At 49.9% G+C, this 25467-nt stretch overlaps 1 protein-coding gene across 4 annotated transcripts in view; it reads right to left on the reverse strand.

Moving 5' to 3' along the window:
* Window positions 1-25467, reverse strand: part of NOL4L (nucleolar protein 4 like) — a 131274-nt gene that overhangs the window by 34851 nt on the left and 70956 nt on the right. For 2 of the 4 annotated variants that reach the window (XM_061437249.1, XM_061437248.1), the window contains exon 1: window positions 1253-1491. The exons of the other annotated variants lie outside the window; for them this stretch is intronic. The gene's annotated coding sequence lies outside the window, so the exon portion shown is untranslated. Of the gene's footprint in view, window positions 1-1252; window positions 1492-25467 lie in introns of those variants that run through there. 4 annotated transcript variants of the gene reach the window in all.

The raw sequence follows: 25467 nt of genomic DNA on the forward strand, positions 1-25467 counted from the left end.
CCAAACACCATTTCAGGTGAAATCAGGAGGTTATTAATCTCCCCTCAGAGCAGACAGAAAGAAAAATCAATGTTTTAGAGGGGGGAAAAAGGTTCCATTTGAATTAATGGGTTTGTGGCTTCTCCATTGATCTGCGCCTCTTCACACTTTCTTTCTGTGCTTTTGTGCTCTTGGGGAGGAGGGAGGAAGAAGGGAATCGGGAGGAAGGGGATGGGCCTCCCGATAAGGAAAAGGACGGTCTAACCTTAACCTTTCTCCAGGAATAATGCTAATTAGCGAGGCTTAATGAGAACTTCCCCCAGGAAGCGCGGCCCGCTAGGGGCGACTGGACTCCGGCAAACGCGGCTCCAGGTGGGAGTAGGGAGGTGGGGGTCACTTCTGAACCCAAGCGGCTGGAATAAAAACGCGAACTGCACTCCCCCAACCCCCGCCGCCCGAAAAAGTGTCCAGCCTCGGAGAAGCGAGAGCGGCGGACGGAGGTGTAAATCCAACTTAACCCGGGCGCGCGCCCAGGCTCTGGCCAGCTGCCCCCGACCCATGCGCCCCGGTTCGTAAGGAATGCCCCTAAGACAGGGGCCGCCGATACCCCAAGCTTCTGCTCCGATCATTCACTTGACATGGGCACCAGGTCTGGTCCAGAGAGGTGCGGGGGTCTGCTGAAGTGGGCTCAACTCTGCAAATCCCGTCTCAACTCCCCGCGCCGAGGCAGGGAGCCCCTCCCTGCCACTCAACGCTTCCCGTCCTCACATCTCCAAACAGTCCACTTCCCTTCTCGCTACGGCCTCGGCGGCGGCCACTCGAGCCCGGCCCCCACCCCGCCGCCTGCGAATGCCTGCCTCCACGGGACGCGGTGCCGAGCCCGCCGCAAACCTTACGGCCGCCGCACAATACCGCGGCGCGGCGCACACAATCACCGCCCCCCAGGACCGGCGGCGCGCACGGCGCGGGAGTGGGGTGCGCCCGGCAGCCCCCCGCACTCGGGGCCGGGCGCCCCTCTCGAGAGCCCCGCGGCCCCCGGAGTGCAAGCTTCACTGCCCCCACCCCACTCCGCCCAGGGCGCAGCCGCTTCCGCGCGCCCCCCTCCTCAGCCGCGGCGCAGGAAGCTCCCCCACGTCCCCCTCCCCGGAACCCCCCCAGTCTCCCGCCCCCCTAACCGCAGCTCAACGGCCGGCCGCAGCGGCGGGAGAAGGGGGGCGGCGGCCCGGGGGCCCGGAAACGGCCGGATCGCGGGGATCCGGGCCGGACTCCGTACCTGGGCGGGAGGCGAGGCGGAGACGCACGGTCGGGCTCGGCGAGTGAGCGGGGCGGGCGGCGGTGACAGCCCTCCAGCTCCAGCTGCTGCTGCTGCTGCTGCCGCCGCGGCCGCCCGGGGAGAGGGGCTGGCACCGCCGCGGCGCGTCACTGCCCGGCCCGGGGGCGGGGGTGGCCGGGGGGAGGGCCCAGGCGAGCGGCGGCGGCGGCGGCGGCGCCGCGGCCGGGAGGGAGGAAGGGGGAGGGGGGCACCGGGCACGGGGAGGCGGGGGAGGGGGGCGGGACCCGGCACGGGGCGGGGGCCGGGGGGAGGGGAACGCACGGAGGGCTTACGCTGGGGGAGTAGGAGGAGCAGCCCGAGGAGGTGGAGGGGCGGGCGGGCAGGCGGGAGGAGTGGGCCCGGGCGGGGGGAGGGGGAGAGCGGAGAAAGGAGGGAGGGGAGTGGGGAGGAAGAAGGAGAGGGTGCTGGGCCAGGTAGGGGGAGGGATGAGGGCGCGCTGGACGCGCCGCCGAGCGCTCCCGGGGGTGAGCGCCCTTAAGGGGGAAGCGCTTGGAGGAAGATTCTTGCGGGGGACGGAGCCCGGGAAAGAAGGCGATGGGGTCTGTGCCCGCCCCTTGCTCCCGGAGGACCCAGTCTTTGAGTCCGGGGTGAGGGTTGGGGGAGCGGCGCGCGGTCGGCTATCCGTGTTCAGGCCAGAAGAGGAGAGGCTTGACCCAAAGAAAGTGACTCAGGCACCTTTAGGAACTCTCGGCACCCTGGGCCTAAGGCAGCCCTCGACCCCTACGCGTCCCCTGATTCCCAGGGGACGCGGGTACTCGCTGGGCGGGGCTGCTGGGCCAGAGGGCTGGGCCCCCCGGCGTTCAGAGCGAGCCCCGGGTCTGGGAAAGACAGGCATGTGGTCGGCTCTGTGCTGCCCGCCCCCCAGCCTCTGGGCCCCCACCTTTTCTCGTTCAAGTTCAAGCTCGGGCTCCTCGGCGTTGCTGCCCACTCGCTGCCCCCTCCCATCCCCCTCCTCTATTCTGCACCATCTCGCTTCTTCACTCTTCCTTTGTCTCTTTCCCACCACTTAGTTTCCACCCTCCCCTGCTCCCCTTCCCTACTGGCGGGCGCCTTGGAGTCCGGCTGCGCTCACCTGTGCGACCCAAACATTTCCACCATCTCCAGCGCCCGCCGCCAGCCTGCTCCCGGATCCGTCCCCGCTCCCCCTCCCGCCGGTCATTGTGCTCCCCTAAACCACCCTGCGCGGGCTCCTGAAGACGCGCAGGATACAGTTGTAAAGTAACAGGATAACATCAAGAATGCTGCTCCATCCCAGACCCGGGAGCGCGCGGTCCAGACACAGCATCGCAGTAAGGGGAAGACCTGCGCGGATCAGAGATGCGGCGCCGCGCGCAGACTGTCCTCGTCCACCTTGGGTGCAGGAGAAGACCGCACCGGTCGTCGCGGGGGTGGGGGACCCCGGACCTCTGAGCAGCCTTAGACTCAGCCTGGAACATAGAGCGCTCGTACCCCAACAGCAGAATTAGACGCCCCCCACCCCAAAGCAGGATTAGATCCCAACAGAGAAGACGGGTCAGGGGCAGACTCCCCCTCCCCAAATCCACACCCTCCAACAGGTCAGCCTTCAGAAAAACCCTGTGTTTTAACGGGGTTGGAGAACTGCCCTCGTGGAATTCTGTGAGGAAATAGCAAAAAACAAACAAACACCAGTAACGATCCCATCTCCTGATTCCTCTGGTCGCATCCAAAGAGGAAGGGCAATTTCTACTGACTTAACGCTACAATTCATTCACAGGGAAACCAGCGAAGAAGAGAAAACGAGACAGCCAGCGGGATTGTTTGCAATTTTGAAACAGACTGCCTTTAACCCTCCAACTTTTTTTTTTTTTCTCTGTAAAAAGCCTTTTTCTTTCTTCCACTGAAAGCTTTGCATTGTGAACAATCCGAGGTAAACAAGGCTCCCTCTACAGGTACGAGTTGGAAATACAGTATCACAGGTTCAGGGCTCAGTATTCACCCATTAGAAAAATAAAAAGATGACAACACATCGAATTAACAGAGCACAGACTTCCTTCTGCACACGCTTAAGATTTCACTGTCAATATAAGACCCACACTTTATTTTTAAAAGAGGCTCTAAGCATGTTACTCATTAGCACCTTTCATCCCTAAAACCAAATGTGTTTTCAAACCAGTTCTCTTCCCTCTTTTCTCCATGAGATCTTAACGTCCCCTCCTCTGTGGTGGTAGACAGTTTGGAAACTTCACTGCCTGAACGTCCACACACAGATAATGATTTTTAGAATTAACTAGTGGCCATGACTCTTGAATTCATACAGGGAAATGTGGCTGTTTTCAACACGGGAACTGCCCTTCCTCACTCTGCAAATGACATAATTCAAGCCCAGGATTTCCCATCTCTTCCCCCCACATTTCTGGAGACCTTTGACTTCTGGCCTGAGTCATGATTTCACAGCAATGGTGGACATCTGGGCTTGAAATATAAACCCAGATCCAACTGGTGTTCAAAGGCGGAATTGAACCCAGATAACCTACCTCTTCTCACAAATAAGAGAGCTAGTGCCGCCCAGAAGGGCAGAGCAGTGATTTTCTCTAAGCTTGAAATGTGAACTCATTTACCATCCCTGAGATAAAACAGCCCCAGCCCCACTCGACCCACAGGAAGTGGCTGGGGGCCCTGGAGAAGCCTGGCTGTTTAGCAGCACTGCGAATTAGGGGAGTTTTCCTGTGTGCTGAAGCCTGCAGAAACCTCCTGGCTCTTTAATTCCTGCAGGAGCTGCCTACTCCTTGAGTAACCTTGTGTAGGTTGTTTTCAGCGTCTTTGCGCATCTCCTTAAAGTGGCCACAGCATGGGTCCCAACGAGGAATGGCATGACCTAGTTTCTTGATCACTAATTCTCCTGGTGATATGTCTCTTCTTCCAGCCCCAGTCTGGTGAGAGACCACAACAGAGAAAGGCTACTCTGGTCTGCTTAAGGGTGCAGTGCTGCCTTCAGGTCCCCTCCAGGCTCTACGTACAGTGGGTGCCTTTGTAAATGGTGGCATTTGCTCTGTGGAGCTTCTTAAGCAGCAAACCACTCCGGGCAGATTCCCATATGAAATGAGCATGCTCCAGGAGCAGGGACCCGACCATGGGAACCAGTAGTTCGTGATTTGGAATAACAGGATCTTATCGTGACCAGAATAGATACTATTCAAGCATCTCAGTGCATTCAAAAATGTTTTTCCCTGCAAATTACTTATAAAAGACACATGTACCTGCACCAAGGCAAGGCTGGCAGACACTCCCCAACTAAGCAATCAAACGTGGAGCCCACCTGAAATGGTGTGCTCACCTCCTGAAGGGATGCAGTGAGAACATAGCATCACCTGTGTTGAGTTCTCCCCATGTCAAGTCCTCCTGCGCAAAATGCTTAACCTGAATCTGATCATGAAGAGACAACCAGACAAGAAATACTGAAAGACAGAGACTCGCCACAAGTGTCCTGGATTCCTCAAAGATTCATTGTCATCAGTCTGACAGTTCTCAATCACGAGACTAATAACGGAATGCGAAGTTTGACTCCTGGTTGGATCCTGCAGACATGGGATGAGGTAGTGATGGGGTGAAGGAGAAGCGGAGGATGAGGGGGTGAGGGGTGGAGGGCACACAGGGGAGACAAGGTGGGCTCTGGGCTGAGTAGTCAAGGAAGCCCCTCTTAGTTTGAGAAAGCCCACATGGGCCCTGACCCTGGGATGGTGGAAGTTGAAACCTGGGTGAAGACTTGGGGGCACGGTCTTGCAGGTAGAGGAAAACAGCTAGTGTATAGGCCCTGAGTCGGGAAGAGACTTGGTAAGAGAGAGGGGGAGGTTGGGAAGAGGGGAGGGGGAGAGGGCATGTAGGGCCCAGCACTCAGAGCCTTGGACACTACCGCGAGGTATGGGACTTTTATTCTAAGAGCGAGGAAGTCATGCAGTCTAAATTATGAGATCAGAGGAGGTTAGATTCTATCTTATTATACATCAGGAGTGGTTTGGGGGTGACCATGAAGGAGGTAGACTAGAAAGAGTTTAGCCAAATGGGACTGGTTCCAGTTCTGGCTGTGACACCAAACAAGGTCTTGGGGCACCGGTTTCCTCATCTACGAAGTGAATAATAAAATAGTGTTTTTAATGTGTTTGACACCAAAATTTCCCCTTTGGCATTAGAAACTGCCCGCCTCCCAGCTGTCCCCAGATGAGCCTCCCCTCCAAGTATCACACCCTGGGTCCCCCGGCACAATGGACAGGGCAGTGGAATTGAGGGTCTGTGACTTCTGAGGTCAGGTCATAAAACACAAGCTTGCTCCTTCCCCCAGAGGGGTGCTGGTTTCAGCAGCAGCTTTGTCGTCAGCAGCAGGAGGCTGCTCCTCACAGTGCTGGCCGGCAGCCTCTCCACAGATGCCGCTGCACCCGTTTCCTCAGCGGCCAGTCGCGCCCGACAGCTCCCATTTGACTACACGCTTGTCAGCGCTTGGTATCAGCAACCTCTTTCATCTTTGCCAATCTGAGAAGTGAAAAATGGTGTCTCTCTTTGCCCTCTTCATTTGGGAATGGGAGCCTATATTTATGCATATCATGTGTTTACTGGTCACATGTAATTTTTTTTTAAACAATTATTCATATTCTTTGCCCTTTACTGGGTTATGGTCTTTTATTTTTTGTAAGAACTGTTTAGAAAGGGAGGATATTAGTCTTTTGTTATAAAATTTGCAAATATGTTTTCTTTTTGTTATTCTTATTTTGTTTACAATGCGATTTTTTGCCATGAAAATTTTACATTTTTATATCATCCAGTTAGTTTTTTTCCCTTAGGGCTTTAGGATTTCAGGTCAAAACAAAGGTTTTTTTTTTTCCACTCTAAGATTATAAATGTAATTCACCCATATTTTCTTCCAGAGCATTTATAGCTTCGTTAGAGTTAAATCTTTATTCTATATGTAATTTATCTCCATATAAGAAGTGAGGGAAATTGAGAAAATCATAATTCAAAAAGGCACATGTACCCCAGTGTTCATTGCAGCACTATTTATAGTAGCCAGGATATGAAAGAAACCTTGATGTCCATTGACAGATGAATGGATAAAGAAGATATAGTACATATACACAACAGAATATTACTCAACCATAAAAAGGAAAAAAATTAAGTAGTATGTAGTGATGTGGATGAACCTAGAGTCTGTCACATAGAGTGAAGTAAGTCAGAAAGAGGAAAATATCATATATTAATGCATATACATGCAATCTAGAAAAGTGGTACAGGTGAATCTACTTGCAGGGCAGAAGTAGAGACACAAACGTGGGGAATGGACTTGTGGACACAGCAGGGGAAAAGGAGGGTGAGGCGAATTGAGACAGTATTGACATGCGCACACTACCACCTGTAAAATAGCTAGTGGGAAGCTGCTATGTAGCACAGGGAGCTCAGCTCAGCGCTCTCTGATGACCCAGAGGAGTGGGGAAGGGGAGGGGAGAGGCTTAGGAGGGAGGGGATATGAGTATACACATAGCTGATGTTGTTGCTGGTTGTTGTACAGCAGAAACTGACACAACATCGTAAAGCAATTATACTCCAATTTAAAAATAAAGAAGTGTGGCAAAGCTCTAGCTTATTCTGTTTTTTTTTAATGGCTATCCAAACTGTCCCAATACCATCTTTTAAATAACTCATCTTCACCCACTGACTGGAAGCACCATGTTTATAGAATACTAATTTCCCATTATTTTGGGAATTGCCTATTCTATTGATCTGTCTATTCCTGTCTCGACAGCATAGCTCTGGAATATATTTTAATATCTGGTAGAACCAGCACTCACCTCTATGCCCACCATGAACTGTCCCTCCCCCAGCATAATAGAGACAGTTAATCCCTTCCCACAGCAGACAGTGCTCTAGGTGCAGCACAGTTATGACATGGGGGAGGTGTTTCTGATTAAGGGGCTGTTAGCGGGTGGTTCCTGGGTAGCTCAAACGGTAAAGAATCTGCCTGCAATGTGGGAGACCTGGATTCAATCCCTGGGTCAGGAAGATCCCCTGGAGAAGAGCATGGCAACCCACTCCAATATTCTTGCCTGGAGAATCCCATGGACAGAGGAGCCTGATGGGCTGTAGTCCATGGGGCTGCAAAGGAATCGGATACAACTGAGCGACTAACACCTGGAGGAAGTGACATCTACTCTGAACCAAAGAAGGCTGGAGGAATGTGACAGGTGGCCAGTGGAGAGGGCTTTCCAGCAGGAAGAGGAGCGCGGCTAGAAGCTCCAGGCTTTACCCATGCCTGGATTCAGAATACCTGGTCTTCAGGCTGGGCAGTAACTCAGCTTGTCCGTTTATTCCTCACACGCACTGATTTTTGCCCAGCTGGCTGCCAGCTCACAGTCAGTTTGACACCTTTGTGGAAATCCAGGAGAAGCTGTCCCACACTGTTCCCGCACACCTTCCCTATTCAGATAAATTTCCCATGATGCACAGAACTGAGAGCCTGACTTGTCAAAATGCGGTTTCCTAACAACCACGACAAAGGTAAAAACGACAGTTTCATCAACCGCATTTTCAGAAATATGTTGTTTTAAAATGCCGTCAATTAACCCCTGTTCGTGACGCTCCCCTACTCCACACCTTCAATGGCTTCCCGCTGCTGGCAGACTCAGGTCAGAGCTCTCTGGCCTCGTGTTTTAAGGGCTTCCACGGCCCGGCTGGCCTGAGAGCCTTTTGTTTCAAACTGTGAACTCTACACGTCCAACAGACTCACGTCTTCTGTCCCTCAATCACCCACGTGTGATCCCCTGCAAGCCTTTGATCAAGCATGCTTCCAGACATGTTTTTTTCCCCCACAAATATGTACAGTGCCCCTCCCCATGCCAGGCACCATATGATAACAACACAGGTCAGCCTACTCGGAGCCTGCGGGCCAGTCGGAGAGAGGAATTAAACAAAGGACCACAAAGTTTCTAGTCACAGGATAAGTATTCAGTTTGCACTTGATAGGTGCAGGGCCCGCTAGGAAGGAAGTACCTAGTAGGTGAGGACACAGTGGATCCTGGAGGGTCCACTGAGGAGGTGACATTTAAGTTGGGCACTGAAGGATGCATGGGTGTTCACTAGGTAGAAAAATACTTTGGGCAATCAACAAAGACATCCTCCACCCCTGCCAGATGTAGGCCTCTCTGAACTCAGAGTGGCAGTCTCACAGACAGCCCAGCTGGCTCTGGTGACAGGTCTCTGTCAGTCTGATGTCACAATGCACTGTGGTCCTTCCCATTTCCTGCATTATACATCTTCCCCAACTGGACCGTGAGCTCTCAGGGGTTGGGACAGGCTTTTAGATGGCAGAGTCCCAGGCAGCACTGGGCCCTGTCGGGTCCTGTAGGGACTCACCAATGCATTGCTCAGGACTCCGCCCTGCCCTCTGTCCAGCACAGCCCTGAGGTCTACAACAGAGCTCCGAGTTAAGTGCACTCCCCCCTTAACGCAGACCCCACTTCACAGCTCCCCAGAGAAGGGCAACCTACCTCCCCTCCTTTCTGTCGCAGCACGTCTGGAGAGGCTCAGCCAAAAAGCCAAGGCCAGCCCCAGTGGCAATACTCCTCCTACATGTGCAAGGGACAAAAACGAGCTCAGATGGTCCTCGAAGAACACACACTGGAATGGTCATAGCAGCACCACTCACAGCAGCTCTGCCCCGGGAACCACCACGTGTCCATGCAGAACGGACGAGGGTGGTCCATGTGCTGTGGAGTACTGCTCAGCAATGGGAAGAACAGACTAGCGGTTCAGGACATGAGGACCCTCTCAAACTCATGCTGTGGGCAAAAGGGACTACCCTGGTGGTCCAGTGGTTAAAAATCCACCTTGCAACGCAGGGGATTTGGGTTCAATCCCTGGTTGGGGAACTAAGATCCCACATGCCACAGAGCAACTAAGCCTGCACATGGCAACTAGAGAGTTCAGGCACCACAGTGAAAGATCCCGCATGACATAAAGAAAATCCCACATGCCGCAGCTGAGACTTGAAGCAGCCAAATGAATAAAAAAAGAAAAGCAATCTGCGCTATCAGAGGTCAGGAGAGTGGTCACCCTTGCTGGGGACTAGTGACCAGAGGGGGACATAAAGAGCCTTTGGGGTGCTGACCAAGTTCTGTTTCTTAATGTGAGTACTGGTCACAACAGGTGGATTCTGTTTGTAAAAATTTACTAAGCCATCCACTTAATGATATGTGCTCTTTTCTGTACGTGTGTTAAACTTCCATTAAATTTGAAAAAGGGGGAAAGAAGCTAAGGCCAGTTACTATGACCGAGGTCAGTGTAATCAATTACCACGACCCACACAACACTGGGCGCTGTGCTGGGTGCTCGGCTATGTGACCTTATTTCACCAAACAAGGGTGATATTAATTGCCACTTTGCACATGGAGAGTAGGGACTCTTGGAGGAAGATTAAATGACACATCCAGTCACCAACAGCTCAGAGACGAGGGGACATGCTCACAGTCACAGAACCAAAAGTTAGTGGCCATGCTGGGGTTTGAAACAGGGTGCACCGATTTCCAGAGCAGGTGGTGGACCCCAGGTGGGACCCCTGAGCCTGACTACGGAGTGCTGTGCTTCACCCATCTCCAGTAGAGCAGAGAGAGGAGCCCTCCAGGAAAAGTCTGGAGCTGGGTGAGTGGAGGCTTCCCTGGGCTGGGAGCTGGGAATGGGCTGGGGCTGCTCCACGGTGGGCTTCTCCGTGCAGCCCCTGAAGGCAGCTGAGCCTTGGGGTCTGCTGGGTTGCAGCTCTGGCTGCTCCTCAGCAGGTGACCGGAGGAGCAGTGGGGTCCCTCTGAAACTGGCACAGGTGGCACTTCCCATTTCAGCCCTGAATCCCTCCATGATGGAGCTGTGGGTGTGTTGGGGGGGGTATGTGGCAACCAAGGCTTTGGGGCCAGAGCTGGTGCACAGAGGCCTTTCTGGTGGCTGAGTCAGCTTCTAGGGTAGGGGTAGAGCAGGAGAGTAGGCGATGGGCTTTGTTTGCATTCGGGCCCTTCCTCAGTGTGATTTCAGGCAGGCAAGTTCTCCATGTCTCAGTTTTTCCATCTCTGAAATGGGGGCACAGTAACAGAAGCTTGTTTCTGAAGGCTGCCTGCTGTGCGGCTTAACCGCAGGGAAGCCTGCAGGGTGCGGACTGATGCCTGGTGTAGAACACCTGCCCAAAGCCTAGCTATTGTTAATAATGATGTTGATAGGAAAGATAAGTAATTAATGATACAGATATTGGTCAGCAAACATTTACTGAGACCCTACTGTGCGCCAGGGCCTAACCCTGGTGAACGACTGTGGTGGTGAGATAAGCAGACCTGGGCCAGCACTCATGGAGCTGCTGCTGCAGGGCCCTCAGCCTGGCCCTACCCTCACCATCACTTCCTTTCTCCCTTCCCTTCTCCCCACTACCTCCCCGCCCATCCCTTGGGAAATAACAGCATTAACCTGGGAGGGAACACGGCTCTCCCTCCCACTCACTGTGACTTCCTACGAGCTTCCTGAGCTCCCTGACACCGAGCCTCAGTTCCCCCATGTTGTTTGTGGGGGACCTGGTACATAGACGGCCTCAGACAACAGTTCCTGCTCCCCTCCTCGCTACCCCCTCCTCCTCTCCTTTCTCCCTGCTTCCCCTCTGTTTCCTTCTCTTACTATTCTTCTCCTTGTCCGAACCTTTGGGAACTTAACACCCAAAGGCATTGTCAAGCTCAATTGATGGCGCAAAGGCCACGGCAGGTACTGTGGACTAACTTACTTGACACCCAGACTCAGTACTTCTCCCTTCTCGTCTCAACTACAGAGTGGGGAGGAAGTGAGATTCTTTCTTTCCCAGTACCCCCATGCAGCTGAAGGTGGCCATGTGACCCTGGCCAATGAGATGTTATAACCTTTTACTTTGCTGAGCTAAGCTTATGCCACCCCTTCACACCTTCCTCTCACCCTGAATGTGGACAAGACGGCTGGAGCAATAGCCACCAACTTGCAAGCATGAGGAAAAGGTCAACAGCGTCACAGAGACACCAACCCAACCTGACTGACGTTACTACTAACAGCTGCTCCTGCACTCTTTCTGTTTCAGGTGTTAAAAAAACCTTCATGTTTTGTTTCACGGCCAGCTGAGCTTCTGGCCCAGTAGTCAAAAGCATCATTGTCTGATTCGTAGGGCTCCTGTTTGTGGATGGACTAGACAGCAAGGCCTCCCTCCCACGTGGCCTCTCCTCTAGTGTAAACTCAAAGAGACAGATGACCAGGGCTGTGTTGAGGCAACTGCTGTGGCTACTGTGGTGTGGCGGGGGCACTCAGCAGGGGGAAAGGTGCCAGGCTTTGCACAGGTGTGCCAGGCACTCCCCAAGCCACAGCAGTGTTCCAGTTAAAGCAGATCTTCTGTCTCTGTGTTTTCTCGAGGCACTTGGAGCCATTCCAAACATCCAAGCCTTAAAGCGACCATGGGGCTGGCACGGCATGGGCTCTGTCACTCATGGCTACTGAGGAGGAAGCTGCCGGAGAGATAGGAGCGGCCAGCCTGGGGCCGGGCTGCCTGTGGTCATGCTGGGCTGGGCCTCTCTCCTGCCTGTGTGCAGCGCCCCAGCCCACAGCTCAGGGCTGTCCAGGCCCTGTGACCGACTGCTGAAGGCAGGCTGGCGGGGAGCAGGAGGGCAGGTTGGGCAGCACTCCGGGGGTCCCTTCCCATCTCTGCCAGTGGCACACCTGCTTCCTGCTGACCCTCAACATGTTAACTTCCTTCCTAGAAGAGTTTTCTTGAAGAAAGGAGTTCCTCTGTCACAAAGCAAACTTTGAAAACCACTAAAGTCTGGCCCAACCTGCTGTTCCAGAAACAGGGAAGGTGCAGCAGGGAGAAGTGAAAGTCAGACGGCTGGCTGGGGCAGGGCCACACCTAGGGTCAGAGTGGCGGCTCTCCTAGCTGCTCATCCCTCCTGGCTGTCACCTCCAGTGAAGCCTCTGCCCTTCACACTGAGGCTCTCCACGCATGTGACAGGCGGGCCAGAGGCTGCTGTCCTCTGCAGGCTCCTCGGCTTCTCCCAGGCACGCGGGCCCCGTGCTCCCCTGTCCTGGCCCCTTGCTGTCCCCTCCCCAGGGCCTTTGCACTCGCTGTCTGCTCCACCTGGAAAGCCCTTCCTCCACGGGACCGGCCGCCTCTTCCCATTTGGGTCTGGGCTTGGATGCCATCTTTTCAGAGAGGCCTTCTCACACAGAGGGACAGACTATCAGTGGTCTCAGTTTTAATTCTCTGCCCCAAATCTCTCACTTTTGCATATCTGTTTTTTTTTCTTTTCTTTCTTCTTGACTTATCATCTTTATGGCCTATGAACTCCCTGAGAGTGGGCTCCTTGTCTGTCTCATTCACTACTGTAGCCTCAGTGCTCAGGACAGTGTCTGGGATGTTGAAGGAATCTGAATGATGTCTGAATCAATGAAGGAGAAGATTTTTTAAAAACATACCAAAGAAAGTTAATTTGCTTATCTAATTCCTTCATTTCAAAGAGACAGTATTTAGAAAGTTAAACTTAGTGACATATAGTTTCAGGACTACATTTGATCATAGTGTCATAGTGCAATTTGTTGAATACACTATTTAATTTTAAAATACATTTTATAGAGAGAGATTTTTAAAAATTATAGCTCGAATTTTTATTGCTAGTATATAAGCATATATATACTTTTTAACATTACTGATATATAAAAATAAATGTCATTTAAAAGCTTTTCTAACAACAACAACAAAAAAAACTATACAAACACAGGGTTACAGGGAGGGCAAGGGTCTGGAGGGCTGTGAGCAGAAGCTGTGGGCCCTTGCCTCCTCTGTCTAGGTGGAGGAGGGGGAGCTCCCAGCCCAGCAGGGGTCAGCGGCTGGTCACCCTATGAGCAAAAACGAGGCAGCCAGCACAAACTCACAGTGTGACACTGCTGTGCCACCCGGTAATGAGATAAACATAATCACAACCTGGAAAAATCTTGGCCATGCTTCTTCGAGTCCACCCAGAGCCATTATCTCTAATTGATCTCCAGACATCAGCTGCTGAAGCATCGGGAACCCTCCTGCATTTTCTAGGTCTGGTTACAAAGCCCAGGCTGTCCACCCACGCACCCACCAAGGGGTGGAGGGGTCAGGTCTCCTGGAGCAGCTCTTTGCTGGGGGCTGGGACCTGTCTGGGCCCCACCTGAGAAGAAGCCATCAGGCTGGCAGGGTCAAGGAGGTCAAGATGCTGGGTAAGAGCCACAACCCACCCGAGCCGAGCAGCCTGCATTGCGGTGCCTTAAGCAGAAGGCTCCAAAAGCCACCAGGGGTCTCGCTCTCAAAAACATGTGACTAAAAAATAGAAATGGAGAAACCGCCCTGCCCAAGATATCTCCCTTGTCCTAGATGATCTCTAAGAACTGCAGTCACGAGTGCCGTTGTTAAACACAACAACAATAACGGGACTCAGCCACGAGACAAGGCCCCTCTGGGTCTCAGGCAGGCCAGATCCAGAATGGACAGGGGCAGTCGAGGTGGGCAGTTGGTTCAGTGACTACACGGATGTTTTGACTCGCTTCTTCCTGGCCCAGCCGGGGAGAGACGCCTCTACCTTGCCCCACCTTTTCCCTTGACACAGATAAAAGCATCCCAGGGCTGACCCGGCATGCAGGACTCTGCTCCAGGCACCAGGCAGCTCTCCTGCCTACACCAGTAAATTATGGCCACTGCATGCATTTTTCCCCCAGATAATGAGGTTGAAAGGCTGCGTCGGCATCCTCGTGTGCACGGGGCTGGATTCAGTAGCCTGGAAGGGGAGTGAGACTTTAGGAGCAGATGGGGACAATGAGCTGTTGGGGTCTGGGGTATCTACTAACTGCGTCAGGCAACTCACTGGCTTTCGAGACAGGGTGCTGGCTGTTTTCTGCTGCTTTCCCACATTCCTTCAGGGAAGCAGGAGGAAAGAAGACAGACACAGATGTCTCTGAACCCAGGCTGCCCTGGCACAACAGCCATAGTGCTCATTTGCTTAGAGTATGTGGAGACTGCAGCAAGTTTCTTGAAAGCGCTCAAGGACTGTCAGTGAAATAGTGACTTAATGTTCACTAAAACAATGCCCACTGGGGGCTTCCTTGGTGGCCCAGTGGTTGAGAATCGCCTTGCAATGCAGAGGATACGGGTTCGATCCCTGGTCTGGGAAGATCCCACGTGCTACGGAGCAACTTAGCCCGGGTGCCGCAGCTACTGAGCCCACGTGCCTTAGAGCCCATGCTCCACAAACGAGAGAAGCCACTCCAGTGAGACACCCTCGCACGGCAACTAGAGAGCAGCCCACACTTGTCACAACCAGAGAAGGCCCTCTCGCAGCAGGGAAGCCCAGCGCAACCAAAAATAATAAATAAATAAATAATAGACATGTCCTGTCTTCCCTGTCACCATCTTCAGGCAGCTGGGAACGCTGGGCTACTGATGTTTTTAGCTCCCAGTTTCCTTCAAGGGACCATGATCCTCCTGGCCCCCAGCCCAGCTTGTTTTCTGGGTGAACAGAAAGACCTGTGGTCTGTGTCCCAGCTTCATGCTTATGTGGCCGCATCAACGGTGCCTCTACAGTGTCTTTCCCTCATCAAGAATGGTGTATGAAGTTTTTTAGGCATTAGACATTTTTTTTTCCAAGTAACTCTTTTTCAAGCCAAGAAAATATCTAAAAAGAAAGACAACAAGGAAGGGAACCATTCCTGCTACATAGTAAGACGTATTAGTCATGAGATGTGTCGGATATTAAGACATATTAGTCTCGACATTTAAAGCAGTGTGGAGCTGGCACATGAATAGACAAAGAAACCGATGGACTGGATAGAAGTAGATTCTGTTTCAGATGGAAATTCAGTAAATTATAAAGGCGGCGTTTCAAATCAGTGGGAAGCAAATAGATTCTTTAATAAATGATGTTGACACAAAAGGGTAAAGGAGGATATGTATCTCAATACATATAAGCTCCAAATGGATCAAAGATCAAATATGAAAACGTGTATTTTTTGCTGTGTCAGCGGAGAGGGTCTAAAAGAAAGGACACCCCAGTAGCAATAAGCATACTTGGCACCCAGATCTTGGTTTTTTTAAATATGATTCTATAATGAAAGGAAGATACAACTGATTCTAGGATTGGGGTAGAAAATATACAAGATGAGCCTGGAGCATCTTGTAGTAGTGGAAGGTAAAAAACACTAAAAAATAAAAAATATCCTATGAAAAATTAACCAACAAAAACCATCGATGGGGGTGTGTCAAAAGAGCACGAGAACCAACTGAAAGAGTTCCCAGTGGCGAAGCTGGAACAGTTTGAGCATCAAAATAGATACAGTAGTACTGGATTATAACACAAAGCCAAGAATAAACAGCCATATACATAAATGATTGAGTATATTTATAAATGAGGAAGGAGAGACAAACCTCCCATGCAAAAGAATTTGAAATAATGTATGTAGATACTTCACTCCCAAGGAGGGAAATTATAAACCCCCTTCCTTAGCTGTGGGCTGTATATGGTTGACTTCCTTCCGAAGAGTACAGTATGGAAGGGGGTAAAAGAATAACCTTACATTGATCAGACCGGACACACATTAGGTCAGCCAGGTGCGATCAAGGCAACACCAATAGTCATGAATCACAGAGACGGTATGTACGCTTAATACGATGTGGTATGGGACTTCCCTGGCAGTCCAGTGGCTAAGAACGCGCCTTTCAATGCAGGGGACGCAAGTTCTATCTCTGGGAAGCTAAGAGCCCACATGCCCCAGCACAGCTAAGCCTGCACTTCACAACTACTGGGCCTGAGCCTTCTGGAGCCCGGGCACCACAACTACAAAGAAGCCTGAGTTCTGCAGTGAAGAGTCTGGGTGCTGTGACTAAGACCTGATGAAACAGAAAAGAAAAACGTGGTAAAAACAGCACTCTGAGTTTGGGATTAGCAAAGACAAACTATTATATATAGGGTGGATAAACAAAAAGGCCCTACAGTATAGTACAGGGAATTATAGTCAATACCTTGTGATAAACCATAGTGGAAAAGAATACGAAAAGAATAATACGTGTGTGGGCGTGTAACTGAGTCACTTTGTTGAAATTAAACACAACATTGTGAATCAACCATACTTCAATAAATTTTTTTTTTAAACGACCCTCTGTCTGTGGTCTTTCTCCTAATAAACCACAACCACAGTTTTACATTGAGAAAAACATCAGACAAATTCCGAAATTCTACAAAATATTTGACCAGTATGCTTTAAAACTGTCAAGGTCATGAAAATCAAGGAAAGGTTGAGAAACTGTTACAGACAGGAGGAGCCTAAGGAGATGTGACAGGTAAACGTAATACTGTATCCCAGGAAGGACTGTGGAACAGAAAAAGGACAGGAGGTAAAAACTAAGGAAATAAACTATAAACTTTAGTCGACAAAGCGCCGAAGAATTGATGCCTTCAACTGTGGTGCTGGAGAAGACTCTGAGGGTCCCTTGGACAGCAAGGAGATCAAACTACTCAATCTTAAAGGAAATCAGTCCTGAATATTCATTGGAAGGACTGATACTAAAGTTGGAGCTCCAATACTTTGGGCACCTGATTCAAACAGCCAACTCGTTGGAAAAGACCCTGATGCTGGGAAAGATTGAAGGCAGGAGAAGAAGAGGACAATAGAGGATAAGATGGTTGGATGGCATCATCGACTCAGTGGACATGAGTTTGGGCAAACTTCAGGAGATGGTGAAGGACAGGAAAGCCTGGCGTGCTGCAGTCCATGGGGTCACAAAGAGTCTGACACCACTGAGCAACTGAACAACAACAATTGGTTTACTAATTGTAACAAATGTATCATACTAATGTAAGGTATTAATGAGGGGAAACTGGTAGGGATGAGGTGGGAGTTCTGCTCTATCCTCTCAGTTTTTCTCTAAAACTGTTCTAAAAAATTAAAAAACTAAAATACTGAGGACACAGAGGTAGAGTGGAGTTAGCCTTTTTAAGACTCAAATGCAGAAGCTACTAGAGAAAAAACTGATAAGTGTGAGTACATAAAAATAAACATGACAAAACATGCTCACCAGGAGCAAGATCAAAGATAGAGGGCTGCGGCTGGGAAAAAAGAGGCAATGGCTAACTCTGTGGAATCAAAGAAAGACAATGTGGCCTTTCTTAATGATCCAGTGGTTCAGCGTCTGCCTGCCAATGCAGGGGACACAGGTTCAAACCCTGGTTCGGGAGGATTCCACATGCCAAGGGTCAACTAAGCCCATGCACCACAACTACTGAGCCTGTGCTCTGGAGCCCATGTGCCCAGAGTCCACGCTCGGCAACAGGAGAAGCCAGCACAATGAGAAGCGGGCGCACCGCAGTGAAGAGAGGGCCTGCTCACGGCAACTAGAGACAGCCTGTGCAAGCAACGAAGACCCAGCACAGCCAAACACGAATTAGTTAAATTATTTTACAAAAGGAGGGACTTCCCTGGTGGTCTGGTGGCTGAGACTCTGGGCTCCCAATGCAGGGCGCCTAGGTTCAATCCCCGATCAGGGAGCTGGATCCCACATGCCGCAACCAAGACCCAGCATGGCCAAATAAATAAATAATTTTAAAAAATAATAAAAATAAAAAAGGAAAGGAAATGTAATGATAGTGTGCTAATGAACTCATTTATGAAAAATCTATACAGTCATAATAATATAAATACAATAATTTATCTAAATAGGGAAGTATGGATAATATTGAGGGATGGAAAAAGGAGAAATAATACATGTGTTTATGAGAGGGTATGATTGTGTACATATTTATCTCCTCCAGCAAGAAATTAAACAACAGTAACCAAAATAGTCCAAACTAAAAAATCAAGAACTAGCAGTGTGAACACATTTTTTAGAAATAGGAGATGAATACTAGAAGAGATAGCTAAAAAATAAGGAAGAAAAGAAGTTGTCTCTGATGGGTAGAAATTGAAGTGGGGAGGCTGGGACAGGATCTGCCATTTTTCTATATGATTTTTAAGATATATATTTTATTGATAAACATAAAAATGATTACAAGTAAATAAAAAAGATGAACACTTGCTAAGCTGTTTCTGAGGGTTAGCTGCCCTGGGGGGACCAAGGGGCACAGGACAGAACCTGAGAACAGCCACTACCCTCGCACATCTTCTCACAGCAGCAATGTGCCAAGGATCATTCTTTGCCCGCAGAAATCCAAACAGCAGCCTTGGTCAAGGTCAGTATTTCAGTGGCTTTGTGTTTTTCTCGCCGCAGTACAAACCTTCTGCAGTGCCAGGGACTTTTGGAGATGGGAAAAGGTTTGTGCTGCAGCTTCTCAGATTTTGAAAATGGTGCCAGTGGCATTCCAGGCCTTTCTTGGGTTCTCATGGGGCAAGCCCGGCCCCCTTGACTCAGCTCCATAAAAGTAACAGTGGGGGCTGAGAGAGTGGCCCCAGCATATCTCAGTGGGTGAGCTCAGTGAGGAGAGGAGAGGGACTAAATTCAGGCAGTGAAGGCAGCAGATTCAACATTCTCAAAGTCCCACAGGGTCCACCCCTCATATTATTCTATGTAGACTTATAGAGCAGAGAAGGCAATGGCACCCCACTCCAGTACTCTTGCCTGGAAAATCCCATGGACGGAGGAGCCTGGTGGGCTGCAGTCCATGGGGTCGCTAGGAGTCAGACATGACTGAGCGACTTCACTTTCACTTTTCACTTTCATGCATTGGAGAAGGAAATGGCGACCCACTCCACTGTCCTTGCCTGGAGAATCCCAGGGACGGGGGAACCTGGTGGGCTGCCGTCTCTGGGGTCGCACAGAGTCGGACACGACTGAAGCGACTTAGCAGCAGCAGCAGACTTATACAGAGTAGACACTGATGCTCAAAGTATGAAAATACTGGTCTAGAGAAGTGGCTACAGCAAGATAGCAGCAAAAAAATGCAAAGGTGCTATAAAGCAATTATCCTCCAAATAAAAAATAGGTTAAAAAATTAAAAATGCAAAGGTGAAGTGAAGAGAGTGATGATGAGAAGATGCTGATGGCTGGGAAAGAAACATGCAGCCTCTCACAGTGAAGCCCAAGTTACTCATAGGACCTACTGTCTTCCTTCACCTCTGCACAAGGCAGATGTCTGAGGTTAAGAGGTCTCAACCTCCCCAAGGGCAGACCTCCAAAGTCAAGAGGCTCTGAAATCTTACTGGGAAACTGTGCTTTCAATCAGCATAAAATATCTCACTTTGCCCTATTTAAATTTTTTTTTTTTGCCTTGAACTTGTTTGACATTAATAGTACTTCCCTTTCTTCCCTATGTTTTCATCTTTTTTTGTCATTAAAAAAAGTCTTTTATAAACACCAAGAGGATTTTACCATTAAAAAACCTCATTTGTGCATTTTTGACTCTTTCTAGTGGAACTTAACCCATTTACATTTATTGTGATTTACTAGTGTTCGATCTTGTTCCTGTTAGTTTATCTATGTTTTCCATTCATTACAAATCTTTTTGATTGCTTTTTCTTTTATTCTTTCACTTAATTACTCTTGCTTTGGTTGCTTTAATTACTTTCTTTGGTTCTGTTATTTTTCTCTAGCTATTTAGAAGTTCTACATTCTGTTTTTATTTTATGAAGATTGTTGCTTAATTTTCAAGAAATACATCAGCTTTTTCATGAAGATGGTGTCGAAGGTAAAGGAAGCCCCTGCCCCTCCTGAAGCTGAAGCCAAAGGAAAGACTTTAAAGGCCAAGAAAGTAGCGATGAAAGGTGTCCACAGCCATACAAAAAAGATCTGGACATCACCCAACTTCTGACAGCCCAAAACACTGCAGCTCAGAAGACAGCCAAATTTCCTCAGAAGAGCACCCCTAGGGGAAACAAGCTTGAGCACTATGCCATCATCGAGTTTCCCCTCACACCAAGTCAGCCATGAATAAGGCAGGGGATAACAACACACCAGGTTCACTGCAGATGCCAAGGCCAAAAACAAGCACCAGGCCGTGAAGAAGCTCCATGACACTGGCATGGCCAAGATCAACACCCTGATCAGGCCTAATGGAGGGAAGAGGGCTTCTGTACAGCTGGCCCCTGACTAGGATGGTTTGGATGCTGCCAACAAAATTGGGATTACCTAAACTGAGTCTAGCTGGCTGTTTTTACTAGTAAAATAAGAAGAACAAAAGAAACACATTAGAACCGCTGCTTCCTAAAAAGACTATTAAATCCTCAGACATGGCAAAGTTTCCATTCTGCTATTTCTCTCTTGAGCTCACACCTTGCCTGGGCTTCGGGGCAGCCTGAGGATGGGGAAGAAGGAGATCATTGTTGCCATCAAGTTTACATATAATCTTATTTATTTATTTTTGGCTGTGCTGGGTCTTCACTGCTGCATGGGCTTTTCTATAGTTGTAGAGAGCTGGGGCTACTCTAGTTTCGGTGCATGGGCTGGGCTCAGTAGTTGCTCTGTGGTATGTGGGATCTTTGAGGCCCAGGGGTTGAACCCACGTCTCCTGCATTGGCAGGCACATTCTTTACCACTGAGCCACTAGGGGAGGCTGTCATCAAGCTATTAAATCTGGGTGCAAGGGAAAGAGACACGTGTACCCCAATGTTCATCGCAGCACTGTTTATAATAGCCAGGACATGGAAGCAACCTAGATGTCCATCAGCAGATGAATGGATAAGAAAGCTGTGGTACATATACACAATGGAGTATTACTCAGCCATTAAAAAGAATACATTTGAATCAGTTCTAATGAGGTGGATGAAACTGGAGCCTATTATACAGAGTGAAGTAAGCCAGAAAGAAAAACACCAAAACAGTATACTAATGCATATATATGGAATTTAGAAAGATGCTAACAATAACCCTGTGTACGAGACAGCAAAAGAGACACTGATGTATAGAACAGTCTTATGGACTCTGTTGCAGAGGGAGAGGGTGGGAAGATTTGGAGAATGGCATTGAAACATGTATAATATCATGTATGAAACGAGTTGCCAGTCCAGGTTCAATGCACGATACTGGATGCTTGAGGCTAGTGCACTGGGATGACCCAGAGGGATGGTATGGGGAGGGAGGAGGGAGGAGGGTTCAGGATGGGGAACACATGTATACCTGTGGCGGATTCATTTTGATATTTGGCAAAACTAATACAATTTGTAAAGTTTAAAAATAAAATAAAATAAATAAATAAATCTGGGTGCGGAGTCGGCATTTGCAGGTTCTCCACAGGTGAAAGTCCTACGAGTCAAGCACTGTTTAAGCAAGTGACAGGATCTCACTGTGACCCATCAGCTGTGCTTCTTCTTTGGGTCTGCCCATTTAGGGGGGCCCTTCTGAGCAGGAAGAAGCCTGAGTATGTCCATGAGAAAAGCAAGCCATAAAGAGGGATGAGGACTCAGAGAGAGAACGAGCAGATCCCTGTTTTAATCCCTCCCTGTCCCACAGCCTGGTCTAAAAGATTAAAAAAGTAAATGTGCCTAGCCCCAAAGTGGAAACCACCCAAATGGCTGCCAACGGATGAACGGAAATCAACAATGTGGTCTATTTATACAATGGAATAGCATGCAGCCATTAAAAGGAATGAGGTTTTGATACATGCTGCCACATGGATGAGCCTTGGAAACAACATGCTAAGTGAAATAAGCCAGACACAGAAGGACAAATAATGTGATTCCACTTAAAAGAGGTACTTGGACAGTCAAATTTAGAAAGTGAAACAGTGGTTACCAGCGGCTGGGGGTGGGAGGAATTATTGCTTAACTGTTACAGAGTTTCTGTCTGGGGTGATGAAAAATTTTGGAAATAGGGGTAATGATTGCATAACATCATGAATGTACTTGATGTCACTGAACTATACACTTAAAATGATTAAAGTGGCACATTTCACATTTTGCCACAATTAAGAAAGTGAATGTCGAGAGCTTTTCAGAGTGGGCTTGTTTCCCTCTCCACTAAGGAAGATGGGAACCTAAGAAAGTTTCACACGTGGAATGTGCTCCTTTCCTGCCCCCAATCCTCGCCTGGCTCCCCGGTGCTGGCTGGGGAAAGGGCTCTCTCGTGACTTCCCTTCTAAGAGGCACATGTGCTGAGTCCCTTCGCCTCCTCTTTCTTCTTCCTTCTCCCCCTTTTCCCAAATTGGCTCTGGCCTTCCCCAGCCTAGGTCCTCCTAGAGCTGTTATCCCTCAGCATCCCTCACCTGGACCTTCTGGGCTGGTCCAAATCTCATTTTAAAATAAGCGAGTGTCCCCTGAACCGCCTGGCAGGTTCCTGGTCTCTTCCTGTTTCTGTTTTCTTATCTTGGATTACAGTTCCACGGCCACTGTCTTGTCCTCTCTACTAAGAAGAGCTCCTGGAGACCAGCTATGCTGTCTTATTCATCTTTGTGGCCCAAGAACAATCTTGGACAAGGTCCTTCACTGTGTCTACTGAACCAAGTTGGCATAATAAGATTACCATCAACAGCACCAGAGGTCACTGAGGATTCCTCTGTGCTTCGAAGGTGTCCCAGCGCTGTGCTGCGCACTGCGCCTGCTTTGTGTCATTTAACTCTTGGGCTAAATCTGTGAGGTGTACTGATATTATACTGTTATTACTCTCAAGTAACAGGAGAAAAGGGCTTCCCTGGTTGCTTAGATGGTAAAGAATCCACCTGCCAAGCAGGAGACTTGAGTTCGATCCCTGGGTCGGGAAGATCCCCTGGAGGAGGAAATGGCAACCCACTCCAATATTCTTGCCTGGGAAATACCAAGGACAGAGGACCCAGCGGGCTACAGTCCTTGAGGTTGGGACGCGACTGAGCAACTAAACAACAGGAGGAGGAAAAAGGAGCCCAGAGAGGTGAAGTGATTAGCTCCAAGTTACACAAGGAGCCCGGAGAGGTGAAGTGACTAGCTCCAAGTTACACAGCCGGTAGGCAGAACTGGGACTGTCACTCCAGGGTCTTTGGTGGGTGGGCTGGAATCTTGGCTGAGAGCAGTGCTGCTCCACACTGCCTCCTGAAAGGAGCAGGAGGGCCAGTACTCTAGGGGACCCCCGGCTCTCTGGGCAGGGACTACCCTGCAGGCCCCACATCTAGGGGGTGGGGGAGGGAAGTCTGCCCTTCCTCCCCCAACCTCCAAGACCCAGGGAAAACTCTGGGCCAGGGGAGAGCTGCAGAGGAGAGGGAGGCAGAGGTTAATGGAGACAAATAAGAGCCTCCATCACGCGGTTTAAACAATGGAGCGCTGCGCCGCTTCACACACTGCTGCGAGAACCATTAAAACCATTAGCGGGACATTAGTGCTGCTCCAAGAATTGAAGCGAGGGAGGCGGGAAGCGAAGGAAGGTGCTGACAGGCTTCCCACTCAGAAAGGAGCAAGGAGTTGGGGAGGGAGGGTGGCCAGGGGTTGCCCTGGGGAAGTTGCTAAGCCTCCCGGGGTCCCAGTCTCTGCTTCTATAAAATGAAAGTGTGTGTCGGGGAAGGAGCACATGATTTGTCTTTCTCCTTGGGATCTGGATCTGATTTCTACAATGGGGTCTTGATTCAAACACTGTGATCTCAGGAAAGATCAGGTTCATATCCCCTATAACATGGATATCAAATTCTATATGTACCCCAGCAGGTAATTGGGCATTCACAAGGCAGGGGGAGACCTCCACCCCACCCAGGCCCCCTACCAAACCCCTCCTTCCCACATTTCCTTAAGCTTCATCTATGTCAGGCGGCTCCCAGTTCCCAAGCCAAACAAAGCTCTCTGCCTGCTCTGCCAGCATCTCTGCCAAGGACGTTTTTTCTCTCCACTAGCCCCGCCAGCGACCCGGCGCTCAGGGCCCAGGTGACCCACCACCTCGGATTCTAAGGAGAACACCTTCACCCAAGAAGTCCATGGAGAAGCAGGGCACATGGCTGTGGCAGGGGCACAGGTTTGGATGGAAAAGATCTGAGTTGCAGTTCATGTTAGCGGTTGTATGACCTTGAGCAAATACAGAAACTTCTTGAGCCTCAGCTACAAAACCAGCAAGATGAGGATGATAACGTGACCCTGTTGAGCTGGGAGGGTGAGGGGCGATGTTTGTAAAGGGCTGGACACAGAACAGGTGCCTGAAACGGCATCCACTCTGCTTCCCTGTCCCACCTCTAAGCGCTTCTACAGACCCCAGAATGTTGATTTTGATTTTCCTCGTCTCTTTCACTGGACTGTGAGAGGCAGCAGGGCAGAGAGACTGTTCACCATGGTCTCCTTAGCACCTGCCAGCTCAGGTGCATGATGGATGGATGGATAGACGGATGGGGGGGATACGAGTGAGGAATGAGTGAGTGACAAGAGAATTATAAGATCAGCTTATCTGGTAGGTGGAAACATCAAGGGTTGGAGAGTAAAGAGACTGAATAATACAGGAAAACAAAGCGGGTTGTAAAATGGTACGCACAGGATAATTCCGTTTTCTATTCAGTAGTCTGGAAGGTTGAACACCAAAATATTCAGTGATCCAGGTGGTGGGAGGATGGTGATTTTTATCACCATGCTTTTGTTTTTTGGTGACGGAGGCCAGATGTATTTGTGTAATTTTTTTTTCAGTATGAAAAATAGAATAAAATGAGACAGAAAACAAAACCAGTGTCTACATGAAGAGATCCTAACACTGCCCTTCATCTTGCACACAGCGCTGAAAGGGAATTTGAAAGGTCAGCGGCTGGGGGTGCGCTTGCTGGCCACCTCTGGCCTTATGAGTGTGGCCTGCAGCCCTCCCTGGGACCCCACCTCTGGCCTTATGAGTGTGGCCTGCATCCTCCCTGGGACCCCATCTTTGGCCTTATGAGTGTGGCCTGCAGCCTCCCTGGGACCCTTATGAGTGTGGCCTGCACCCTCCCTGGGACCCCATCTTTGGCCTTATGAGTGTGGCCTGCAGCCCTCCCTGGGACCCTTATGAGTGTGGCCTGCACCCTCCCTGGGACCCCATCTTATCAGAAGAATGCTTTGGAACATTCTTCATGACAGTCCACATCTCATGAGATCTTCACACCCAGCCCCCTACAAGAAAACACATTCGTCATCGGTAAAACTAAATGTGGTTTCAGTTGTATATCTTCATGATGCTTTCCCAAATAAGGGGGAAAAAAACCTGACTTTATCGGGTGCCCCTCGCCTATTTTCAGCTCTTTGTGGCCACCGAAATGACAGCTTGT

Source organism: Bos javanicus, chromosome 13 (assembly GCF_032452875.1).
Source record: "Bos javanicus breed banteng chromosome 13, ARS-OSU_banteng_1.0, whole genome shotgun sequence".
Lineage (NCBI taxonomy): Eukaryota > Metazoa > Chordata > Mammalia > Artiodactyla > Bovidae > Bos > Bos javanicus.